This window comes from Temnothorax americanus, unplaced genomic scaffold, assembly GCF_048541705.1.
Source record: "Temnothorax americanus isolate GAGA-0224 unplaced genomic scaffold, ASM4854170v1 Scaffold5, whole genome shotgun sequence".
Lineage (NCBI taxonomy): Eukaryota > Metazoa > Arthropoda > Insecta > Hymenoptera > Formicidae > Temnothorax > Temnothorax americanus.
In genome coordinates, this window is record NW_027509657.1 from 8,067,875 (window position 1) to 8,094,751 (window position 26,877).

Consider the following 26,877-nt stretch of genomic DNA (forward strand, 5'->3'; position numbering starts at 1 on the left):
CAAAAGTTATACTCTTACGGATTTAAATATTGTGTCTTCTGCAATTAGTTTAATCGAATCACATAGTTTATTATCGTTGCACAAAAACGCTAACTCTTTTTTAACGAGTCCTCCACCACCGCAATCAACGAATTCAAATCGTCCAGATTACATATTCCACATTTGTATGAAATAAACCAATGCAAAGCGCAATTAAATCTTTAACTGCTGAAAAATGAATTAGATGAAATTGAATTCGGATTAAATTACGCAATAGATAATACGTTGATATAAATATAAGCAAATGTTTATTTCATGGGCCGATGCTTGTGATAATTTTATATAATTTTGTTTTAATTACCTTTTTGTCGCGCGCTATACTTTCCTGACACGACGGGTGGAAGGGTGAACGCATTCTTTTAAAAAAGAGACTAATTTATGCATCACTTTGTTCGAGGCACAAGCGATAGAAATATAATTTGTGCACTGTAAATCTATAAACGTCAAATGACGGATGATTGTTCAATATTTCATTACCGAACTAAAAGCAGGTCACTCGTAAAATGATTATATTTTGTTTGGCAAACCGTAGCGAAACTTTTACAGTGATTTATTGGAAAGTAAAAGTCGCTGCCGCGTAACAAACAATCATAGACCACATAATTCTCAAGAATCTACAATCCTTTTTTATAAATAACGTCGGTTAAACATAGTTCAAAAATTATAGAGATAATCTATAATAAATAATTTTTCCTGTCATTGATTAAATCTCTTAAAATGTTTTTCGTTTATTTTTTCTAAATACTAAATACAGGTACGATATGACTTTTATTATTTTAATTTCTAATCGAGAAACGAAAGTATTTTTTTACGTTTTATTGTCGCTACAGTGGAAAAGAATGGGAAAGGCGTTTAAAAGACGAATTTCGAGCGAAGGCTTGAAATTCAAAGCACGGATCGTTAGAATGGCGCACTTGCGAGCTAAAGCGGCTAAAAATAAGAAATTAAGTTACGCGTTTCCCTTCGTCGCGCCCCTTTGATCTCTAACACGCCGGAATTCGATTTTTCTGCCAGCCCGTTTCAGGCCGATCCGACAAAGTGGAGCGTAAATTTCGCGTTTCCCCGCGCGCCAATTCGGTTCTCGCCAGCGTACCGCGGTTGATCCCGGACCCTTAAAATCTTTCCTTTTCCGGGGAGAAAATCGGTGAAAGACCGTTTGATTAAAATATCACCGCCTGTCGTCGCAGAAAGAGCAATGCCGAGCAGACGTTGATAATGCGAAACCCTTCTCCGCATATAGTGCCTCGCTTTCGTCTCTAATGTTGCGTCGAAGATGAATGCGGGAGCGCCGGATGTTGTGAGGACGAAAAATCAAGGAATACTTTCCCGCTCGTAGAAACGTTTGACACGAGAATGAGATGCGAGCGCGCCGCGATAATCCACCTCCAATTTGATTGGTATTGTGCTCTTTGAAGTCGACGTGGATCACTCTCGCTGAGAGCTCTCATCCTTCGCGTCTGATCCGTTCACGCACTCTCTCTCCGTATCCGTACTTTTTATTCCGGGCCAAGTCGCGGGATAAATAAAATTTTAACGCCGGAGACAAAAGCGGTGCGAGTCGTGAACGGGATCTCAACGCCATTGTGTCGTTTCGAATCGGTCGAATCGAATCGTCGACTACAGAATAGTCGCGTCCGCGCGAGCCCCACTCGTTTACAAAACTAATTAACCCACGGTCATGCGTGTGACAATCGTGAGACGTCTCGCAAATAAAGCCACAATAAATTATCCGATGTCGATGTTTGCACGTCGGGATCTCTGTCTCTTTAAAATCAAAATTATTTTCATTGCGAAATATCTCGGTTAATCTCGCCGCATTCGCTCCGACCGTTTCCTCTCGCAAAAAGTAAGAGTGTCTGCGTTCCTTCGTTCATCTTTAACGTCCGCGTGAGAGACACATGGAGCGTTTGATAAGGCACTTATCAGCGTATTTTGTGGACATTTTGTGGAAATTCCGAGCGCGCTGAGATACGCGAGTTATTTTGCGCCCTGGTAGCACCATCTACACTACATACAAATCTGTACGTGTGTGTGCACACATACACATACTCTTTCTCTATCTCCATCTTTCTATCTCTTATCTATCTATCTATTTATCTTTCTCTCGCGGACAAACAGAAGATAGCGGAAATACTTTCCCAGGTAGAAATGACGCCTCTTTTGATACATGCATACACACGCGCGCACGCACATACACATGCAAACACTTTATGTCCCTCCTTTATCCATTCTACCGGCATCGCTCTTTCTCTTTCCCCCAAACTAACGTAACTAGAACAAAAGTTTCGACGCACACCACGCACACTGTCAACTGCCGCCGCGGCAAAGATAATGTGAAAGCCTCTTTGCACAGCTCACCGGTTTGAATCTTCCTTTAAGGACAAAGCAAGAGCGCGGGAGACACGGGGGCGGCATCGTTCGGGAACTGTTGAATACTGTTGAAGGGGGAACCTTAATTGCAACTCGATGTGAGAAGTGGAGAGGGAGACTGGGAAGATGCATAATATCTAGAGAATGTTACAGCTCTACCCCCGCCGAATAAGATAATACGAAACGAGATACATCTATGATCTTTGGCGAAATTACCCTCGCTTCCAATTTCTACCGTTCATACTTCTCGCGATTGTTGTTTTATAATTCTTAACCCTTATTTCTTCTCAAAGAAAAAAAACAGAAAATATTTTCCGCGTAGATTCCTTATATTCCTGCCTGCTTTCTCTTTTGCCATCGATACTTGTTTTCCTGCTACAAAAAGAAGGGTACTTTCTCCCGAAAGATACGAAAAAAAAAAAGAAAAGGCAGATTCAGGAAATCTCTTCTTTAAGGCACATCGAGACGGTAGCCTTTAGTATGTTAAACGCTAAAATATCCAAGGTATTTCACGGGAAAGCACGGCGGGAGCAGTCGGTGACCTGATCTCTAACTGTGTACCGCACGTATACACCGCACTCCGGCGCATATTTACCCCCCCATGTAACACGTACGCGTCTATTTTGGCTAACTGCGAGTTATTAACGGATCCGCGTCTCAAGTCGCGATATCCCGTCGCACATTTGTTGTCTAGATGTAATAATAGTCCTCCCGACGATACTATTTGTCAGAACAAACTCGTGAGGAGAGAACGCGGTCTAAGAGTCTCTCTTTTAACCGCCGGAATGTCGCAGCGACGAGGAGACAGATCTCAAAACACACGCAATCATTAGGCGTGATATTACGCGCTAACTCGGCACACTCACGCTGCTCGGAAAACGGACAACAAAATAACGTTTTCATATTTCAAGCTTTATATATATTCCGGCTTATTAATTTGGAATTAAACCGCCCGAGAGAGAGAAACTCGTCCTCGTTAATTTCGGCAACTTGCGCAACAGCTAATTATGTAATACGCTATCAGGTGCCTGTAATCGGAGAGATCTTCGTCATGATTATACGCGGTTACGATCGTATCAGTAGGAGCGATTAAAAGTATAGATCTCGCGATAAAACTTGCCTTGACAATTCTTCAATGTCGGGAACTGTACGATTAGAAAAGAAAAACAAGTTCGGAATTCGCGCGCGCCTCGATCGAGTTTGTATCGATAATGACGCGGAACTTTGGCCAACGGCTTTGCGAGGTCCTCGCGAGAGCGTCGCGTCTCGAGGTGTGTGAATCATAACTTAGATAGCTCTAACGCATATAACTTAGTTAGTCAGTTATAACGCATAAATTACCGCGTCGCGCTCGGCGAGGGTTTATGCGGTTTATAAATATCTGGATTTAGCCGCGCCGCTTGCGGATGTATGGGTGCTGCGACTATCGAAAAATCGTGATTTGCAACCCTCGAGGTCGCCGAGGGAAAAATCGCCGACTTTGCAAAAATCACCGTGAATTTTCCAATAGAGGTACAACAAATTCTTTCGCGGAAAGTTCTATTGCATCCCGCTTTGCGACTATTGATTAGTTTAAATTTAATTGGGAGTTTGTGCGAGTTGTTTCGATAAGTTATGATACTAGGATATTAATATAATAGATAAATCTTTTTGTATAATTTTCGGAAAGTCAAATGACGGAATACCGCTTGTTAGAAAAATTATAAAAGACGAGCGTCAAATGTTAAATAGAACGATGCCAAGAAAAAATGCGCTTTTTTGATATTTTTCGTAATTAATTTCGCTTTTTTAAAATATCGGTCGGATCGCCATCGAGCTGATGCACATACTTAGGTGCGCGTAGGCGTGAGTGCGCGACGTTTATCATGATCAAAACAAGAAGCGCGGAGATCTCCACATGTACGGAGTCTGCGCGAGCGCGCAATTTTGTCTCGTGTGTGCCCACACACACATACACACACGCCAACATCCCCGTAACATACATCCATATTCTAATTAAACAAGAAAATACGTATCTTTCCGATAGATTTTGTCAAATACATCCTCGCAATTTCGATTTTCGATCGTGCCATCCCATATGTGACCAACATTTTTCTATTTCTGTAGCCCCGAAAGATTGCACGATCGATCAATTTGCGATACCATTGCATTCTTAATAATTAATCATATATTGGTCACGTGGATTATAAATCAGTTAATTTGATCGAGACAATTCGTATATACGATTCAGATCGGTGCTCTCCTTTCCTAAGGCTAAAAATGCATTATTTTTTCGTGCCGATTATTCTGGTACTCATGTTGTATTTTATGGAGCAAAAAAATATAACGGAGTTTCGACAATCGTGACGGATCGGAGACCGCTGATCTAGACTGACCGTGCGACAGCGTCACGTACCGATATGAGAATAGTGAATGTAATGGACTTGCCAATGACGATTAACTGCGTACAGAACGGCTGAACCACGACGTTAACCACGACGCCAACAGCAACAACGACGAGGACAACGGTGATGATTGCGGAGCACTGTTTGATCGACTTTAGACCCGACAACGTGGCGATCGGACGGCTGGCCACGGATTATGATGTCGGCGGATGGGTCGATTGGATTAGGTCGGTCGGTCGGTCGGTTGGTTGGTAAGAGAGAAGAGAGTGAAAGAAAGAGAGAGAAAGATAGAGATAGAGAAGAGAAAAACAGGTGTAGGTTCTGGACCTGGATGATGGTACGTGGTGCGACAGGGCCGGGGGCTGACGCGACACTGCTTGCGGGCGCGTATACGCGCGCACGCCGCGCGCATCCGTCGACGCGCATATCCGGCCCTCGTTCATGTGCGCCGGCACCGATATAGCCAATCCCGGAAGCGGGATAAGGGGACAAGTGGCGCGCGTCCGAAGATCGTAGCCGCGTCACGGGGTAGGTCGAGTGACCGTGGAATTTCCGAACCGGATCGCGCGACGCCGATAAGCCAAGGCTTCCCCGCGAAGGAGCGTTATAAGTATCCTGGAAGAGGAGTGCTCCTTCTTCGGACCGGCCGCGGTGCCGACGCGGCGCAGCACCGAACCGGTACCATTTCGCCTGACGGGCGATCCGTTTCCGGTTGCGGTTACGTTCGACATGCAATATGATTAGAACTCTCCTCAATTGGTTTTGCAGGGAGAATATATTGTTACTAGTTACAGCTAGAACGCAAGTTTTCCTATGGACATCCCGTAGACAGTCCGAATCTCCCGTAAAGTCGGCCGTTACTTGATCCCTTGTTTGTTCTCTCTATATGTCTAATTTAGTTTACACCTAAACTCTACGACTTTCCTTCCTTTTTTCGGAAAAAGTTGCCAAAGAGTTGTTAAGTTTTGATACAATCTGACCGATTTATTTTAATTGAAGAAAGGACGATCTGATTATATACTTTTTGCAGCGTTTATTGGCATTTATTGAACAGACACGTATTATAGATACCGACAAGCTACACCGCTAGGTAGATCGCATTTAACAACGTCTCGACCAAATTCCAAATAATCACAAAAGAATTCACGATTGAGAGTGGCTCTTTTCTATCGATAGCGAGAAAACGGCCGTTAACCGGAATGGATGGGAAAAAGAAGACGTCGCGTGTCCGCGAACTACCGTCAGGTAAGTATGCCCGATTAGAATCAACAAGGAAGCTCGCAATACACACAGGTGAGAATGTTCGTCTTGCATACGCGATGATCCTTTCGACACGAGACCTTCTCCTGAATGCTCGGATAATGTTAAAGATCAGTGTGACGTTCAACTTGAGCCAACGAATCCCCGAACCTGCATGGATTTGACTAATGATCATATAACATACAGACGAATCAGTGTTCGTGAATCTAGACAACTCAATTTAGAAATGGATATCATATCCGTTCGTTTTACAGTCAAAATGTCCGATATAAATTCTGCCAAAGTCCCCCTCAGCTAAATTCCTCTTTCGCTGGTAGCGTTTTACAGCTGTGTGAAAGAGTAGCGGAAATCGGCATCGGTATACCGGATTGTCGTGTTGGTATGCGCGTCACAATGGTCATGTTGTTTCTGTTCGACGTCCCACGAGGGGAAAAATTCGCGGATAAAGTGGAAACGCCTGGAAAGCAGCCGGCAGCGGAGCGAAAATAAGAAGAAGCGACAGGGAACGTTCAGCAATGATACCTCCTCGTGCATCCGAGAGTAGATATGCGCAGTGATGTGCGTCTCGACGAATGCACCCGCGAGCTGCACGTTCTCCGACACGACGGAGAAGTTTCTGACAATTATTAAAAAAAGGGATTACCGGGATGCACGGAGAATAAAAGCGTTCGTGAAAAGCATGCGAAACCAGGTTCTTCAGTTGTGCTATATTACCGCAAAGTTCCAAATTCAGGGCAGGAACCTTAGACATAAATTTTTGTAAAATCTAAATACATATATAAATATAAAATATATCGTATATTTTATATTTTACAATATTTTTATGTATATACTTTAAACACACACGTATACAAATGTTGTAATATTTACATGGGCACTTTACTTGGGTATTCTCTAGCCAAATGTATATCATTCACTGAATATCCTCGTTTAGTCTTTTCGACAAACAAGTCAGATTGCGTGCGCGCGTAAATTTTACCATAAATATAACATTCCTGTCTGACAAATAAGAACTGTAATCACAGTCGGATAGATGTTTAGCATTAAACAGGGATGCAAATTGAAGTGTCTCTCGTGAATGCCAGTAAAAGATGTTATTTCAAACTGCGCTCATCGTTAAGCCGTTCTAAAGTAAATTAAAGTAAGGCAATTGTTTTCAAGTTCCTTGAAATGCGAGCGCCGCATGAAGCTGGACCGCGCAAATAAATGATTAATTCGAGAATTAAGTTTTCAAAGGAAAGCGCGACCGTTATTTACTCTTTTCGCTGAGATCGTCTTTCGCTTTACATAATCGGATTCCGTCGGTGTCTCCTCCGACGTGGTATATCTTCTCGTTATATCTGGTATTGTCTTTTGCAGTGTTTCTTTGTCTTTAAGTGGAATTGATCGTGATCACCGATACGTGTATAATTTATAAAAGATGCTGATTAAATTTCAGCGGGCAGCATCGATTGGATTATTTAAATTTATTGCAAACAGTATGACTCATGAAAAAAGATTGATTAACTCCAAAAAACGGATCTGTTGAGGTTTAAGTCAAGGTTTAATGCCATGTTTATCGCATTAAATCTGTGGACGTTAATAATTATAACGTACACGGTAAAATTCCAAATTATTAAACAGAAAATGCGACTCTCGTGCATGTAATTTTGTATATAATGTTTACGCGATTAAATGACTGTGGAATAATCATTATTTTATTGCAGTTGACTTTTTTTCTCGCTGCACTTTCTCCAGGACAAAGTAAGTAACCGTCACGCACGCGTGCATGTTATACGTGGGTGTTATCGGTACGTAGCGATGAAATGTTACGCGATACCTGGCAGTTTTCATCGGATGCGTTTTCGGTTGCATTCGATCGGGGGTGTACCGCGTTATGTTCGCCGACGTTCTGCCGACACGACAGATACGCACTCGAGGAGGTCGACGAGAGAGAGAGAGTGCGTCGGAGCGCGAAAGCGCGTTGGCGTGAACCACGTTGCGACTGCGACGCGACACGGACCGACACGTGTGCGCACGGGCACAACACACCGTTGGCACGCGGCTTGACGAAGCTCGACATTAAAGAGCCTCTCGCAATATCGGGGGCGTATAGCACAGGCTGGAGAGCGACTTGGCAGGACCCGGAGGATACGGAGAGTGTAATGTAAACTAATTAGCAACGAGTCTGTGTCAATTAAGCCCGCTAGAGTGCCTCTCGCACTGACATTCCGCCGATGCGATGGGGCGCTGCACAGGCGCATTTCGCCGTGACAATGATGTACCGGGTTCATAAAGATCGAAAACTAACGGCGAAAAAAGGGTAAAACCACGTTTCTGTGTATATATTGGATTTCCTTATACCATGCTAAAAATTTAATTTCTCTTATAAGATTTTTTCATACAAAATCGTTAAATTCTTTAACATTATACATGTATATTTAAATGTATTGATCGCGAATTTTAGACGCTTGACGGTTTTCGTTGATTTTCGTTTCTTTTCTTACGGTAACTATCTGATTCGATCATTTGCGTAACCCGTGCTATTAAACCTTTTTATGGAATGACTATTAGGAAAGCAATAAACATTAGGTTTGCCGTTCACGTGAGCTTAATGCCGCGGATGTAACATGCTAATAGGAAAATACTAAAACGGGAAATTACGTTCGTCCCATGATGTCGGCCGTATCCGTCCGATCGCGCGGGGCTCGCAATTATCTCATCTACGACGGACGGCTTTCGGAATCGTGCTTTCGAATTCACGGCACGTTGCAGAGTACTCGGTGATCCGATACTTGGATAATTCGGACGCACGTTTCGGCGACGTGTGGTTCCGCACTTCGGCCCACAAGAGTCTACATATATCATCCTTACGTGCCTGCGGTACGTCTCTAACGTTTATCGCTTTGTCAAAAAGCAATCAATTGGATTGTGCGAGATGCAACGGTGAAGCGTTTAATCAGTTAGGCGGGACGACGCCGACGGTTCTGTGATATCGTTATAAAATTGAGGGACCAAACAAATCAAATCCAACAAATCACCCATCGTCTCGTTAAAACTGGAACGTAAATTATTATCAAACCGTCCCATATAAATAACATTGTTTTTTGCATGATTGAAACATTTATCGTTTCAAAGTCGAACTAAATTTCTCAAACGAGGCATTGAAAAATTGATAAACATATTAGGTGACACACCATTGTACAGAGTAATAAATTCGCAACTGATTATAAGTAAAAATTTATATGTATTCTTCTATATCATTAAAAAATTACCTCGAAGAAACGATATTTATATCTAAGAAATCATCGATGTTTTAGTGTCGTATGGGAAATTATCTAGATATTGTCGACGGTACTCTTTCGTTTTCCGGCCTTTAAACTGTAACGCGAATACTGTACGGATCCAATGGCTATAATAACTGCGAGCGAAGTTTGATTCGCTTCGAACGCATCGTTTGCAACATCCCGCGCGCATTTCAACATTCATCGAAATCCGGCATACCGCACGGAACTTTGGCAACTCCGATCGTCCGAGCCGAGATGCAATTGCGGGATTAATCAACGTCGCGCACACGAACAGACACGCGCGCGCGGATGTACGCGCACGCGATTCTCACGTACCGCAGCACCAGGCGCGACGGCACTCGGCACGGTCGATACTCGGCTCGTATATACACACACGCTCACACACACACACACACACACGTCGAGACGGCCGCTATTTTATTCATAATTCGAGATATGATTCCCACAACGCGCCGCGCTGCCGTCACTTATGCATTATCCAGCCCGGAGCGGATGACGTCTTTCCTCTTTCCCGTCGTGCCAATCGTCCGCGCCGTCGACTCCGCCGCGCCCGCGCCGCGCCGCGCCGCGCCGCCCGCAACTCGCGACTGCACCAAAGTGGATTTATGTGACGGAAAACCTGCCGATATCTGCCACTTGCGACAAACATTTTCTTGAGTGCACAGCGGGTAGTACGTAGCTTTCCCTATATCCGATTTTGCGACCAGCCACCGCTATCTCGCTAAAAGCGCGGCGCGGCAGCCGCCCCCATCGGAAAGAGACCGATAAATCGGTTCCGAGAATCGCGTTTTCCAGAAAAGGGCGAAAGATCTTCTCGGAGGCCATACGCGACAAAATTCTAAATGAGAACTGAGTTCCGTTCTTTGCAAGTGATCGGAAAGATATATATATATATATATATATATATATATATATATATATATACGAATTATATTGTTCGATCTTTCCTTTTAACTAGCGAAGCTGACATGCAATCTCATCTTAATAGAATATTGTAAGCTATTATTTTTCAATCGTGTTTACAATTTAATCATCATTATTTTTTAATTATTAATTTCATTAATAATTTTTTAACGTTAATCTCATCATAGAATGTGGTAAGATTACCATATAAACTTTTTCATATACGATATTTCTATATATTTATTTTTTCTCTTGCTCTCTCAAAAAATAAAAAGCGAGAAATAATTTTATGGATGTCATTTTCATATTATATCAATTTTATAATTAAAAAGTTCTTTACATTTAAATGACGTAATTTCAAAACTGTCTTTTTCCAAATTTAAACTGGATTTATTACATGATTAAAAACTAATCATAAATTTTCCAACGCATTCCATGATTAAATCTGTTAGGCTCATGATTTAATCAATTATAACATTTAAATATTGTATGAAACTGTCATGTATATTCTGCGAGAAAAAAAGTTCATGTTTTTAAGTAAATAAATCTCCATATTTGTAACGTGGACGTGTTGGATATAAATTCTGGATTGTCGGACAAACACTTTTCACATACGAGTGACTGTAAATAGGTTATCCGATGGGACATATGCACTGAAACATGAAAGCTTCGTGAAAAATATCACGGATATCGATCGTGTTCTGCCGTTCCGGACATCTTAAGGGCCTCCCGCGTCTAGCTGCTTTAAGTTCGTGGTTAATAAGGACTTCATCAAGTTACCGAGATCTAAGGAGGAGAGAAATTCTCTCTCTCTCTCTCTCTCTCTCTCTTTCTCTTCCCCCTCTCTTTCTTTCTGTCTCTCTCAGCGAGTGAGATTGCGCAGATTTCGCAGATTATATCGCGAAATTGGCTAACCCGACGCTGCCCCGTAATCGCGAGTAAATTCCGCAAAAATTCGACATTGCAAAATGAATATCGCGAAAATGAATCGCCGAGAAATTATCCGATCAGGTAATTTATTACGGTTCTCTTGCGATGTGGCAAACGAGCCAAGTACTCGTAAATCGTTTTGGATGTCTTTATAAACGTCCGTATTATTTCGCGATAAAATGAGAATTTGTCACTCTCGAAACTTCCAGCGCGTCGAAGATCGCGACGAGAAGTTGCAAAAGCAGATTTACCCGCGCGGACATGCGTTCTCCCGTAACCTGAAAAGGCCGGCGCATAATATTTCCCTAACGTTCGAATAGCCGTTTTACCGCATCTAAAATAACAATGTCGAATTGTTTTCAATGTCGTCTATCCCCGAAGGACGAAAGCCGCCGGGCGACAAAGGACGATTGTGAAATCGAGCTTTGTTAAAGCTCTAAGCGAATCGCGAATAAGTACCTACCTATAATGAAATAATTCAGGAAGACGGTTCGAGGACGTGCTTGCGTTTATACGTCGAATAATACGTCGAATATGTACACACAAAAGTAGAAATAATTTTAATTGACAATAAATTATAAATTAAATACTATATATTTGTTAGTAGCGTCAATAATTACATTAAAAATTATTTTTGTACATACATATAAGAGTGACTTTACAATTCTTTACTGTGGCATATAAAATTCTAAAGTTACGCTATTTATTTTTCAAATCTAAATCAAACTTTTAAACTAAAATTCAGTTCTTTAATTCACAAGTTTCTTAAAATAAGCCTTAAATGTTATTGCATTTTTCATATTTACAGATCTTCGCATGTTGGGACCTGAAAGCTACCACGCGTATGTTCTAATTAAACTTTCGCAATGATATATAGTGTACATTTTAACGTTTAATCACCCCATTGACTACGTTTGTGGTCACCGCAGTCATGCAATTACGATATTAACAACCACAATTGTAACAATATCATTGCTGCGCATTCCACGTGGTCCACTTCTGCTCCCCCCCTCTCTCTATCTCTCTCTGTCTCCCCCCTCATTCTTGACATTGCTTTATAACTCTTCCTTATAGCGTCTGCGAGGGAAGTAAATGATTTTCACGTTGACACTCCACGACGTCACGAAGGGGCGAAGAACAAGCGGCACCGAGCTGTCTAAGTCCCGAAGGACAGCGCTGCAAGAACCATGAGAAGGACGACGAAGGTAGAACTCGTGGTAGGGTAGGCGAAAAAGCGCTTCGAGCAGAAGGAAGAGGCGAAAGAAGAGAGGCAGAAAGAACGGCCGAAAAGACGACGACGACGCGGCGACGGCAGCGACGGCGGAAAAGGGGACCGAAGGGGAGATGCGAGAGAGGTAGAGATGCGGAGGAGTGTTACAATAGCTTGCAGATTGGAGAGGCAGACGTACAGTCCCTGACCTAGCCGCCGTACAGTCCGCCCAGAAGGTTACGGGACGGGTGCCACGTGAAATGATGCGCCGCGCTTATCTCTCTTTCTTTCTCTCTCGCTCTCTCTCTCTCTCTCTCTCTCTCTCTCTCTTCCCTCTCTTTTGTCCATCCTGCTCGCACTCCCGCCTGATCAAACCACCATATTACTACTTGTACAAATATATCCCATCCGCAAGAGCAGGCGGGAATCTGTCCCCCCGAAGGTTCTCAACCTGGCTGATTGAAGTCGGCCAGTTGTAAGTTGGGTCTTTGCGGATGAATCATCTGTCGTCGTACTTGTAGGAAGATTCCGGGGACCAAACTGATAGCTTTGGTTTTCGGGTGTGACATGAGCTTTATGCGAAACGATCTAGTACGGTCAAACGATAGAGTTAGAACACGTTGGCTTACAGACGTATATATCCATCTAATGGGATTTTCACGTCACAATCTCAACGCGACAACGTTAATATAGTCGAGTTATTTTCTCCATGCCCAAAAAACCTGACGTTTAGAGTTAAAAAGGCGCTGTATGATACTTCCGTAACTTGCAGAAGTAAAAAACTTTATTTTTACTGCAAACGAAGAATCATCTTTTTTCTATTTTGCTATAAAACTCGTCAATTCGAAAAACTCACGACTTCGTCACGAAAATTTACAGAAACGATTCGGGGTACGAGGACATCAGAGGAAAAAGCGAATCCGTGCGGCGAAAGGTATGTTCGTTTGCTCGTAATCGGCAAAATCCTGATCTGATCTGACCACGGCACTTGTCGAGCCCACGAAATCAATCTCGGCGATTTCGTATGACAGTCCAAGCGAGCAACGCAATTACCGGGACTATTATCGACTCGATTCCAGCCTCTTCCGGCAGGGTGAGAGGGTAGAAGGCAAGAGAAACTTCGCAGCGAGACTCCTCGGCGTGATCCAGACGGCCGATGCTCTTCCCGGCTTTTAATTTCTCGTTCTGGTTTCCGGTTTCGCGTGTTGGAAAAGTTTCGAGACGGAAGTTGCACCGCCGCGGCGCTCAGGGATGCTTTGAGCAGGAAGAAGTCCGTCTCGAGGTCGGTTTGGATGCCGTAGCTCTGGGGCGTAATATTGATCATGGCGTGGGCGAGAGAGAGAGAGAGAAACGACGACGGCGAAGGGGGGCAGGTGGGGTGTCTGCACGCCCTCTCGTCCTCCTCGCTCTCCGCGGTGGCTCAGGGGGGCGAGAAAGGGACGCGAGAGGGCAGAGGAACCAGCTGAAGCGTTACAACGGGCCCACTCGCTGCATACACGCGGCGGCTATACCGGGTGCTCGTTAAAAGAAGACTCATTTTGCCGAAAAATGTGTTTGTCTAACTTGTGCTTTATTTTTTGTCTAATCACGTGACAGAAACTATTCGAGAGATATATACCGTTTCTTTAATCAAGATAAAATAAACGGAATTTACTACGACTCCAAATGTATGCTTCCGACAGTGATTAATTTTTTTTCGTATTACAGCTAGAGCCATAATTTACCGAGGGGAAGTAACTTAAAGGATACGAAGAGTTGTTGCTTTTACCAGTTAAAAGGGCGCAGGCATGTCGATGTGAATTCTTGATAAAGAAAAAGTGAAGTTGCTGATGTTTAGAACGCTGATTAATTTATTTTTTCTAGCAAAAGTTCATAGCAATTTAAAATTCTTCAAAAATACAAATTTAAAAAAAAGAGAGAGAAAGAGAGCGTAATAAATCCCATTGTTTCATATATGCATTTACGTACACAAAAGTATTTCATATAGAGAAGATCACTACGCGTTGCAATAGATTACCTACAAAGCGCGTCATTCGTTATTCACCTTAGCCGCGTGCTGTCCATCATCGAATTCTCTGCATGAACCCTATGAAGCTTTACCCTACCTTTCATTACGGGCTTATTTCCAACTGAGAACCGCTGGGACTGTTTCAGTCAGGATCGAAATGACAGTCTGGGCGAGAGGCGCGAGCTTTGAAAGCTCTCCTCTCTCTCTCTCTCTCTCTCTCTCTCTCTCTCTCTCTCTCTCTCTCTCTCTCTCTCTCTCTCTCTCTCTCTCTCTCTCTCCCTCCCTCCCCCTCCCCCTCTCTCTCTCTCTCTCTTCTCCCTTTCTCTCTCCCTCGATAGGGAGAGTTTCTGTGCAGTACGATATGGGATATCGCGTTCACGTATGCACACGTGTATCGAGCGAGCAAACTCGTCCAAGTGTACGAGTAATCGTTCGAGCGTGTGAGTGTGCAAAAAACTCTTTTGAGAGCGTGAGAGAAAGAAAGAGAGAGAGAGAGAGAGAGAAGCGAGGGAGGACTTACAATACAGCCATGCATGCAGGTGGAGGCCATAGAAAAGCCTGTCTGGCTTAAAGGGTCAGATCTCGAATCACGTGCGAAGGGATCCGCGAAAGTTCATTATTGAGAATAAATCTTTTCCGAATATTCCAACGTTCCGCGTAAATAGTGCGTAAGTAGAGAAAAGGATAATTTTGAGCATGGAAGTCGATTTAAATGCACTCTCTGCGCGAGCTTTAAATAAAATATTACTATTTTATCGGGTACAATCCGTACATACATTGTATGGAGATGAGAGCAATACGAACAATCTGCAGTCAGTACTGATTTTCAGTTATAACGTTTCAATATATTCCTATATAACGTTTGTGAATTATTGTTCGTACGTATATAACGTTTAAATATCGTTCTTTTGCATTTAGCTAAATGCATTTGATTCCGAGTTTTATTTGCTCAACATGAATATGACGTTCGAATGTTATCATGTGCTGAAGAATAAGCGGCTACATTTAGCGTTATGTGGGATGCGAATACAACGGCTGCGTAAACAACTTCATGTTGGAACATGACAATTGCAATGGATGTTGTATCCTTGCGTGTAAGTTACAACTCATGATAAAAGTATATATTTTCTAAAAATAATAAAACAGGTAGAGAGAGAAAAAGAGAGAAAGAGACGGAGAGAGGGAGAGAGAGAGAAAGAGAGAGAGAGAGAGCGAGAGAGAGAAAAAGTTTATGAAAGGTGACACAGAGAAACAGGGTGATATGCTCGAACGAGGGCTGCAGCAGACGAAGGGGGTAGGTGCGCGGCACAAAGGGTTGTGCAGCTGCCATAGTCGAGACCTCTCCAATTATGGCTCCGGCTTCCCCTCACGTGTGTGACGTTGGCGGCGTTTCATTAATTTTAATGAAATATTCTTAACGCTCTCGTTGGATATCGATTTAGGCTTGTGAGGCCCGGGCCTACATTTAAAGAGGGCCCGTTTTGCCTTTCATCATATTTTTCGTAGTCCATCAAAAAAATGAAAAAATGTAGCGACAAAAGAGGAATGTAATTATCGCGATGCACGAGTTGCGTCCATCGTGTGTCCTGTAAAAGAGGAGGAATTTCGATAATAACGTCCACGCGGATAGGAACAAGCGCTACTGCAATAATGTATATAAATCTGCCATTATCGTCATCCGAGAGCTCGCGTTGCGGAATCGCGCGAAGAGGGACAGCCCACGTAATCGCGTTGTTTACGGAGACTGAGAATTGCGTCTTCGCTGGAACACTTTGCGTCACGAGGAAAAGGGGCGAGAAAATGATGTCTATATAAGCCTGTTCCTAGGTAGGAGACGGAACAAGTTTGATTGTCACGGCTGCATCGTTGCACATACGCGCGCGCGGAAGAGAATGACGAGGCGAGGCAGGAGAGCGTTAAGGGATCTCTGTGAAGCTTTTAATTGCGTCACGTACCCATCCTCAAATTTAAATGTTTGTCGGCAACGCGAGGCTTCGCTCCTCATCTCGTTCGGGCAAGATAGCGAGACGACAAAAGCGGATAGGAAACTTATCGGTATGCCGAACACGCCGTTCCTAAACCACCTATTATCATATTTATGATGTCTTCCCATTTCTACGAGGAAAAGAGGCAAGAGGGAGGGAGAGAGAGAAAGAGAGAGAGACAGAGAAGGAGAGAGAAGGAGGGAGCTCACCGTATCGACTCCCCAAGGTGCATATTCCTCCGCGGGATCTCCGTCATAATCGAATGGGATTAAGTCATTATCGAGATCGTATTTTTCTCTCTGTTGCGTTGTAGGAGATCGCGTCGCTCGAAATTAGTATTTATTTTAACGGCCGAGCCACCTTCGCATATACACGATCGAAGAGATGATTATGAAACAGCTATTATAGATGTTTATTATTAACCTGACCTACTCCTTTTTTTCCACAGGTTGCTTTCTGTTTTATCCCGATCCCTCTTACGCTCGGACGGCATCAGATAAGACTTTGACACAGCGTGTAAGTCTCTCGTTTATCTCGTGTGATTATAGAATTAGAAGGAAACCATGTTGAGAGATAAGTTTAAACGGCTCAAGATAGACAAGGGTCATGCAGCAACGTGTGATATAGTTGAAGTTTTTATCTAATATACCTCGAGAGAAACTAGAATTGTCCCAGCTTTTCGGGCGATCTTTCGCGCCGAATTAATATATCTCTTAGAAACTCCCAAGAAGCATTGTAGCCTGGTCAGCGACATCAGCGATATCAGTTCGGTTGCCAAACTTCCGTCATGGGAAAACGAAAGTTCGAGGGGCTTTCAAACTGTGACGTTACGCGCGAATATATATCGCCGTGTTATGGTTTGGTGCCTTTGAACGGGGAAGTTAAACACGGGGTGGCAGGCAAAGCGAGCGTACAAAGTACACTTTGCCTCCTGTTAGCAGGATTAATAACTTCGCCACAACTGACTCCCTCCGTCATGTATAGTATATATAGTTACGTTATGAACAGAAAATTATGCCTCGCTCTCGCGCGAACCACCGACGAAAAGTCGCCCGATAAATTATTAATGTATGTATATATCACTCTTCGATAATAAGCTGTTGAAAGGAACAGAGTTGTGATCATATTCCTATTATAACACCGTTGAAATTTTCTCGCGCTCAAGATCCCGCTAATTGAATTTTATTTTGGGTTTAGCTATCTTATCTTAAATTGCTGTTTTACAGGAAGCTTTAATTCTGAGACTTTTCGAGGGATTTCCGATAGTCATCGGGTGATATATTACGTGACTATCGCCACGTCAAAAATACATCGTGGCCTATCTTGACTACTGCGTTTTGGAGAGCCAGGGTTAAGCGGTGTCACGGGGCGGTATCGGCATGAATGTTTCATGAGGCCGCTTCACTTCTACACGCGGGGAATCGCACACGCACGTGTGCGTGCTCGTGTTTGCCGAGCGACAATCCAGGAACGCGCACCTAAATCATTGTCACCTCACTGATTGGCTGGTGTCCATGGCGCTCGTAAAAAAAAAAAAAAAAATAAGTCCCGAACTCTCGGAGTCTCGATCTCTTGGTGCCTGGTCAAACGTTCGTTTGTGTTTACCGCGCCGGAAATGGTGAATCAGAAGGGTAACGAGAGAATTTAATTTCTTCCACGATGAAAGAAATTATTTTACTAGAGAGAATAGATTGTAACTATGTTGACGTTATGCTCCTCCATTTTTTTTATTTCTGAGAAAAAGTATTTTAAAATAATATCAATCTTATTTAATATTTCATTCATTTCTTCAAGATTTATTAGATACTTTTATTTCTTTATACATATATATTTTTAGACTTTCTATTTAGTTTATACGATTTTATTTTCACGTCGTAATAAACGTGCATATAAAATAGTATTATATCCATATTTATAAATAAATAAAATTCGTCTGTATCGTTTATACTTGGGTTATTCATTGTGTTTCTGAAGAAAAACTATATAAAAACTACGAAAAAATGAAACACACAAAAATATGTTACTTTATATTAATCTACAGAAATTCGGGAGCGAGCAGACAGAAGCGTTTTTTTTTTTTGTAAACCGAACGAGACAAACCTGTCGAATGAACGATTAATTCAAATCGCTCGACGTATTCCCGATCAGCGACGTTTTGGCAGTTTTAGGTCGCGCGCATTGTTTATTGAAAATATGCCGGCGTCACATCGTCACGTCATCGGCAAGCACGGGCGCGATTGAAGACAAGAAAATTGGACCCGCGCTTTCGGCCCGAAGCCGAAGTCGAATTCACCGCCCCGACACAAAGCAAGCCCGGAATAAATTGCGCGAGTCGCGCCATGGCAGCCTTTCCAGAATACCTTTGGAAGTACGTGCCTGAAGGATACGGGATCGCTGCTCCTGACAACTTGCGCGCGCGAAGCTTGGCGAACAATGGGAGCTAGGATGTCGAAACTTGCGCGAAACGAGTACATATGTACAATGAGGTGTCTTGCGATATCGCGCTGAGAATTTTCCGCACAATTAACCGTCCTCGTTTTTACTGCCTGTTCTAAATGTAACTACGCGTAAGTAATTCTTACCCCCATGTTAACATTGGGGAAACATTGCACCTATTAAATAAGTAAAAACACGAGGATCAAACGCTCACTATTAGATATTCGACATAAAATTCAAAATGCTCTCTCAACGATGAATAAACAATGTTGGGGTGTAAAAAATTTAATCAATTTTATTTGAAATCTTAGAATGCAGAAGACATCCAAAATGTATAAAAAGATAATGATTCTAATACGTTTATTAAGTAATGAGAACGCGCGCTGTTAATAATGACGATCCAACGGGGTCAGCGTTTGAAAAATTAAATTCGATGCAAAAGATGCAATTCTCTTTGAATAGGATGGAAAAGGACAAAAGTCCAATGCGACGCGAGACAGACGCTCGACCGCTCGACGGTTTATATTGCATCGCCCCGATACATCCCGAGATTGCAGATCCGGCCGATTGATCTCGGATGAATATTTAAGCCTGTGGCACACTAATGTATCCTTTCCACCGCCTTACTTCTCCCTCATACCTTCCCTCTGTACACGCACACACATACGTGAAATGTATATCGGCATCGCCAAAGGGTGAAATTTCCTGCGATGTTGATAACGTTTAGTGTAAACTTCTTCGTCCCTCAACCTGGCTGAATTTATTGGGAGCCATAAAAATCACGTTGTGCCGATAAAATATAAATATAAATATAAATGTCGATAACGAGATTATAAAACATTAAACGGAAATATTATGAACTCAATTACAGACGCGACGTGCAATATAAATCCTATTTCATTTTACTTCTCATCGTTATTAAATATCGAAGATACATGGCGTTCGCGTCGGGCTTTTCTTCGGCCGTACGTTTACCAAGTTCTTCCTACAGGATTTTTACGCCTGTTGTATCGCACGTATATCGTCGCACCTATGCGAACCGCCTCGTACGTCGTGCGAATTAAATTTTATCGGCCAAGTTGCACCGCGGGTGGTATAAGCGGATGTCTGTGCGCAAACTACGTCCGATAAACGCGTTCAACATTTTTCGCAACAACAAGGCAAAACTTTTCGCGTCTCAGTTTGATTAGAAAAAAAGGCAACCTGAGAATTCACCTAAATCGCAATTTTCGATACGCAATTTTCAGATACGCGATAGTCGTACTTTCGAAAATTTTAATTCCCACAAAGTATATAAAATTATAATAATCTAAAATTACAAATACATACGAGTTGTTGTTATAGGAGGGGTATCATTGCTGGGAAATAATTAACAAACAATGTTAATTGTATAACTTCCTTCGTCATGCGCCATAAACATAATTCTCATGAAATTCTAGCTTGAAGCCGGGGAAATACCGTTTCTCTAGAGCATCCGCGGGATATTATGTAGGATATATTGTTTGCGTGTGTACAACTCCTAGAAAGATTAACGCAAATATCAAGGTGCAATTAAACGCATTTTCCAAAAAACCATTTCGAGTTAAAATTTACGGTAGACCCAATTTCTCTCTCTCTCTCTCTCTCTCTCTCTCTCTCTCTCTCTCTGTATTCTCTTGTTCTCTCTGTGTTTAGATCTTGTCTTTTTACTTTCTATTCTCTCCCCCCACTCAACGTCATAATACGAGAACAATATAAATTCTGCAACTAAAAGAGCGCGAAGTCTTTTCAAGTTACAGAACTGAACGCTTCTACTGTAAATTATTAATTTACTTTTAACCGTTTATTGTTTCTCTTCGCTTTTACATGTAATTTCACCGGGAAATAGATGCGGTTATATTCCCGAGCATCTCATAAAGCGCAAGTTTTTATTGCAGACATTTATCAAAATTGACTCCTGAAAATCTTTATTTATTCCCGCGGTTGTGTCCTAAAATTCACGTTCTATGTACAACAGGAATGGATAACACCTAACGAATCTCGTTTATAGAATTCGTTAGCCAATTGCCGCAAACGGTAGTTCCCAGTTACCACATTGTTAAATCCCCTGTAAGCTTTCGAACGGCATAAATCACATCCCCCGATATCATAGTGCGACCGAACACAAAGGACTTTACGCGAGTCATCGAGGTGGGTGCTCGGCCGGGGAAATTCGAAATACTCAGCAAAACTCGAGGAAACGCCGCGGACCGTTGCGTTGCGCCGGGCGGCTGATAAAATTATGATAGAGCATCAATCCTAATGGAATAACCAGGAAATATCAGCTAAGCTCAAGGTAAGCCGGTAACTTCACAGATATTTCGCCGAGCGAAAAGTGGTATTGCGCTCGTTAAATTCACCACCTCATACCTACCACGCATCTCTTAGCGCAAAAAAAATGACAGATGGAGATGAAGATTGGCTTTTCTACTTTATTTAAATCATTGTTTTCAACGTCGCCTTTAAAAAATGACATCACGGAAGCGTAGTTAGACATGTCGCTTAATAGATTTCATACATATAGTTACGGGATAAATTTATTTTAAAAAAATGTAACATTATTTTTCTCCGTCCTCTGATGATATTACTTTTATTTCTATGAAAAGCGTCCCAACGATCGAAATTTCAATTAAAACGCGAAAATATATACGACGTATCTCTCGATCGAGGTATTTTCAGAAATAAAATAAATGCACCGTACGCTTACGCGTGTATGTGTATGTACGTGTGTATGTACGCGTGTGCGCAAGGACGTACGAGTGCGCCCCATCGTCTGAACCGGCGTTACGTCACGAAGTCAAGGAAACGACGATAGGCCGCCGCTGCGCCAGAAAGAGAAAGGGGGAAACGACGAATGAGGTGGCCAGGGCAGCGAGGGGAGAGAGAAAGTGAGTGAAGGGGGTTGCGGAGATAGGGGCGAATGCGAGCGCGCGCGCGCGCATGCGAGATAGAGAGAGAGAAAGAGAGAGAGAGAGAGAGAGAGAGAGAGAGAGAGAGAGAGAGAGAGAGAGAGAGAGAAACGTGACGCGTGGCATCACGTGGTGTATTGATCGTTGCGCAGCATCCACGAGAGCCATTCCTACCTACTGCTGCCAACCTTCCTACCTACCCCAAGCACTCTACCTTTTTCCCTCACCCTCCGTCTGCAGTCACTCGCCTCCCACCTCCCCCTCCCCTCGCTTTTCCCTTCACTCTCTTCATTCACTCGCCCCTCCCCCCCTTTCTCTTCTCCCGAGCCTCCATTCTCCTCCGATCTCCGCTTCTGTAACAAACCTCCTTCTCACCCCCAACCCTGCACCCCCTGTCGCGCTTCTCGACCGCTCTTGACGAAACCCCGTCAGACATCCATCCTCGTGTATCCAGCGAGTTAATTATTAAATGCATCGTCGTGCCTACCGAGGAGGTAGTCCCACACCCCGTCCCGCATCTCCTCCTTTCACCCTCGCTGGTCCACGCGAAGTCTTCCCCTCTCCCCGCCGCCGTACACCCGACGGTTCCTCTTCCACACAGCAAGATACGGTTCATCTAGAATTTTCGGCTCTCTCTCGTGATCGGCGGGTTTTAACATCAAAGCGAGTGTAAAATTACTTTCATCACCTGCCGATTGCGATTGCGGATTTCGTGTCGAATGCGTTAGATCCTACCCCTTTGTCAATCCCTTGCACGAGAGAAAGTCCGAACGAGATGTATTTTTCACCTGTCGAGATTAGACTGATGAATTTCACGCGCCTCTTTTATTTTTTTTCTTTCTTTCGACTAAAAATCCAGTGCTCGCATGGAAATTGATGGGAGATTCAAGATGGCGTTACACAATACGTATAACGTTCTTTTTTTTGCAGCAATCCATTTTATTCCCCCCTCCCCCCCCCAATGCATTATCTGCCGTGCAACAGTTTCGGAGTATCGGTACCAGAAGCGGAAGATGACAAACGATCTGACATTTATCGTGGTATACGTAGACGTAAATTATTCAGTACGTCAACTTGCCTTAGCAAGTTCATAATATTCCGCGTTTTATTTCCTCGCGGTAACTCTGATTGTTCAAAATACGGTCAATATGAGAAACCATATATACGTGAACGGAAACCCAAAGCTTTTCAGGAAACGGAGCTCCCTATGCCAAATCCCGAAACACATTGAAACGGAAACACGTCCGAATCCATTATTACACGCTTAGACAGGAAGACTGATCTATCTCCTTTACTCGATCGTTCCGTATACTCGATATTACGATTATATTCCTTTTCAAGGTGAAAAATGAGGACGCGGTGGCTCGCGATAAATTTAACCGCCGCGCCGCGCGCCGTTAATATCGCGGCGCGTTTACCTGCTGGCGTAAACATTTTTTGTCACGCCACGGTATAATGCCCCGTTGCGCTTGTTTAAATGACGAGTATTGACTTGACCTCGTTTCGGGGAAATCAGGGGTTGGAGGGGGTAGGTTGTATTTACGCGAAAATGACGGCGCGCCCGAAACGATCTAAACGCGCGGGGGGAGAGGGTGCGATTGCGTATGAATTCTCGCACCGCGCGTCGCAAATTAATTTTAATCTGTGGCGGAAGCGTACGTTTGCGCCATTCAATCTCCAAACTGCTGGGTTGAAAATTTATTGCATTCTGGTACGCAATATCGCTTAAATGTTCTACACGGACGTGTCCGTGTTGCGTCGACGTATTAATTCGTACATAGCGTAGATAATGCAATTATAACAGTAACTATAACATGCGTGTATATATATTAATAAAGAAGAGTTCGCGATTTTTGTATTTTGCAGCTTTACTTTAGTACAGCAGGTAACCCTTTACTTGTCCGACCGCGGCGAGCTGCATTTTAGGCCAAATAGATGCCAATACGGACGCCAATAGAGGGTCGTAATAGGGAACACACGTCAGTTACAGATCGTCAGCGTACATATGTGCACTTACGCACGTTAGAGCCACCAATCAAAGTGCCACAACATTGTGTATCGCACCGCATTGCCGGGAACATTACGCCTCTGGGGCGGCAAATGGCCGAAATGTTGCTCGTCACAGAGATAATAACACGGTGTATCTTCATTGTTATGCTCTGCCTAACGTCTCTGTCGCAACCGCTCGTCTGTCTGTCCGCGAAATCCATTTGTCTAACGTTCCGCGACGTCAAGTGGATCTTAGCGTCGCGCATCAAAGGTACTCACAAACCTTTCGCCAATTAAGCGACAGCTATCATCAATCATATAGCGAGCACCGTATGGCATTGCAAGAACGTACAAGAACGATTTATTGAAGTCAGACGTGATCCTGGGGATATTTGAGGAAAAGATACAACCACGTTGTAACGGTGCTCAACGAAAGAATGAAAAGAGAGAAGAGAAATTGGCAGAAAACGCGTTTAGTTCTATATGAACAAATTGACATATTTATATAAAAAAATGTTTGCATGCTTGATCTTTAAATATAAGTTTATAAAATTTCAAAGAGCAGAAAAATGGTTTCAATAAATTTAAATTGGATACCGTCGAAAGATGATCTCAGGGTATTCTTAAAGATTGTTTAAAAGAAGGAAAAGAATAGTAAAGTTAAAAATAAAAAAAAATAGATGTTGCATAGACTTAAAAACTTTTCTTTATACATCTAAAAAATTAAGTTAGATTTTTATAGAGCGACTTTCCAGTTAAAAAATAAGGATCTCTCTCTTAAGAATATGGTTATGTAATTCTATTATTTAACTTTCAACAAAATACAAACCACCTTGTTGCTCAAATTTTCATAATAATGGACCCAACTAGAAAATTTTCTATAGTCACAAAACAATTCTGTATTTCATGTTCTTACGTCAAGTCGCATTTTTGTAGGAGTATCATATGTAGAAATAAGAGAAAGAATGTTCTTGGTACTACTTTTCCAAATAATTTACGAAACTATCACGAGTTCTTCTAAACAGCATTTCGACTTGTCCACATAAGTGAGGAAATTCGATTGGAGCAACTTAGTAACAGTTACCAAACTCTTCGTCTGATTGATTGCGAATACATGTAACGGCGAGAAATGGAACAATCGGGGAGAAACTCGAAGGCAGCTTAGCGAGATCCACTAGCGAGAGGAGACGCAACGCGGTCGTACAAAGAATGATAGCGACGGGGCCGACGGGTACTCACCCCCTCAGGCCGAAAGCTCTCTTTGCCAGCTCCAGCTTGAAGACGCTCGGTCAACAAGCAGCCGGAAGCTCGAGTCTCGCCTCCTTATGACGCTGCAACGAGCAAGGCGGGTACTCCAGATCTCCCTGTAGTCGCGTTTTCTTCTCACTTTCGCAACACTGCCGTGTTAACCGTGCTTTCTTACGTGACGCGGCGACGAATCGGGAAGTTTAAAAAAGGAAGAAGAAAGATCTCGGGAGAAAGAGAAATGATCGGGGTGCTACTCGAATTTACTCAACGGACCGTGACGAGACTGCAAACGCGTTCGATCGGAAGGAACGTTGGACGATGGGGACAACAACGTCGAGACGCACCTCGTATATGTCTCTTGAGAAGGAGAGAAAGAGAAAGAGAGAGAAAAGAAAAGACACACACAGAGAGAGAGAGAGAGAGAGAGAGAGAGAGAGAGAGAAAAGTCAGCGGGGAATAAGCTAATTTTAGAGTTAAGGATCCGTATGAAGTGGAAGAGAGGACGGCGAAGGAGCGAACGCGCGAATACAATACATTGCACGCATCGGAGACTGTCTCTTGCGAATGAGGGACAACCGAGAGGATGAAGAACGCATGATCTTGGGACACGCTGCCAGAAAGAACTCGATCGCTGACCAATCGCCATTCGAAGATTTACCTCCCGGTAAATAGAGACCGCTGTCACGCGGCCAACCGGGGCCATCATGATGATGCTAATAGACCTCTTAGATGGAACATCGAGCCGTCGATTGAGGCGTTTAATGTCGGAGTTGCGTGCCACCATGCCATCATCGGCTTAACCGTGTTCTCTAATCACGTGTGTCTATCGACAATCGCATTTATCAGGTGACATTTTTTCCCCTATACCGATACTTTTTCTACAGTCGTCTAAAATAACGTATGCTCCAATGACAATTATATGCTAAACTAATCATCCAATTACCTATAGAACTTTCTTCAGTTGGCCGGAAATAGCCGGATGGTCGGATTTGAAAAATTTCTAAGAACTGAGAAGATTTCTCGGTAACAGCTCGCCATAAGAGGGCATCCTTTCTCACTACCTTCCTACAAATATTACATACGATGTTCGTTTACGAAAACAATTTGCTCTCTATTTATCATTCCTTTTCATTTTCCTCGCGTCGCGACGCAGGCTTCGTAATCGAGAAATTCTGATGTCGAGCTACACTCTGTGATCTTCAGTTTTCCTAACAAACACGGATGGTTCCCACGAGGCGACGCGTCGTAATGAAGAGCTAGAGATATAACGTAGATCGCGAGGGGAACGGCGACAACAACGAGAAGAACTGCATGGACTGGATTAAAGGGAGATAACACTACATCGTAATCTCGAGATTCTCCACAAGAATATTATTACCACTCGCGATATTTTTATGAACAAAGAAATTATATTCTAAAAAAACTTATCGCATCAGAGACTCGCAATCGCAATGTGTTTCTATTTCTTCGACCTTCGACCATTAACATTCCTCTTTTAGTCAAACGTGAAATCCTCATACTTGCAAAATACTGCACATCTAATTGAACAAATACAGATCTGCGTGTGACGGGTGGTGGTTAGCATATTATATTAGAATTTTTCATTCGCGGGTTTCTGGTCGTCCAAGCGTGAATTTGCATTCCAAGCGACTTTCTGTCATATTTCGTTCTATTTCGCGCTTGGTTTATTGGTCCGAAGCTCCAAAGTTAGCCTATTTGCACCTCCGGTAATGCGGGAACAATGCCGGATTTTCGTCGATGCTTACGTACCCACGCAAGAGCCGCGGGAGGACGATAGTATACCATGCATAGAAACGCTAACGCGGCCTTCGCTCGTTCGTTCGCGTGCATTCAGCTTTGCTCGAATAACGAATTAGAGGATACGGCCAATAAATATTCGT

General features: G+C 43.1%; 1 protein-coding gene across 4 annotated transcripts in view; it reads right to left on the reverse strand.

Moving 5' to 3' along the window:
• Mub (poly(rC)-binding protein mub) overlaps positions 1-26,877 on the reverse strand; it is a 147,701-nt gene that overhangs the window by 100,557 nt on the left and 20,267 nt on the right. The window contains exon 1 of one of the 4 annotated variants that reach the window (XM_077418601.1): positions 24,968-25,109. The exons of 1 other annotated variant lie outside the window; for it this stretch is intronic. The gene's annotated coding sequence lies outside the window, so the exon portion shown is untranslated. Of the gene's footprint in view, positions 1-4,804; positions 5,174-24,967; positions 25,110-26,877 lie in introns of those variants that run through there. 2 more of the 4 variants (XM_077418599.1, XM_077418600.1) reach the window with 2 other exon arrangements.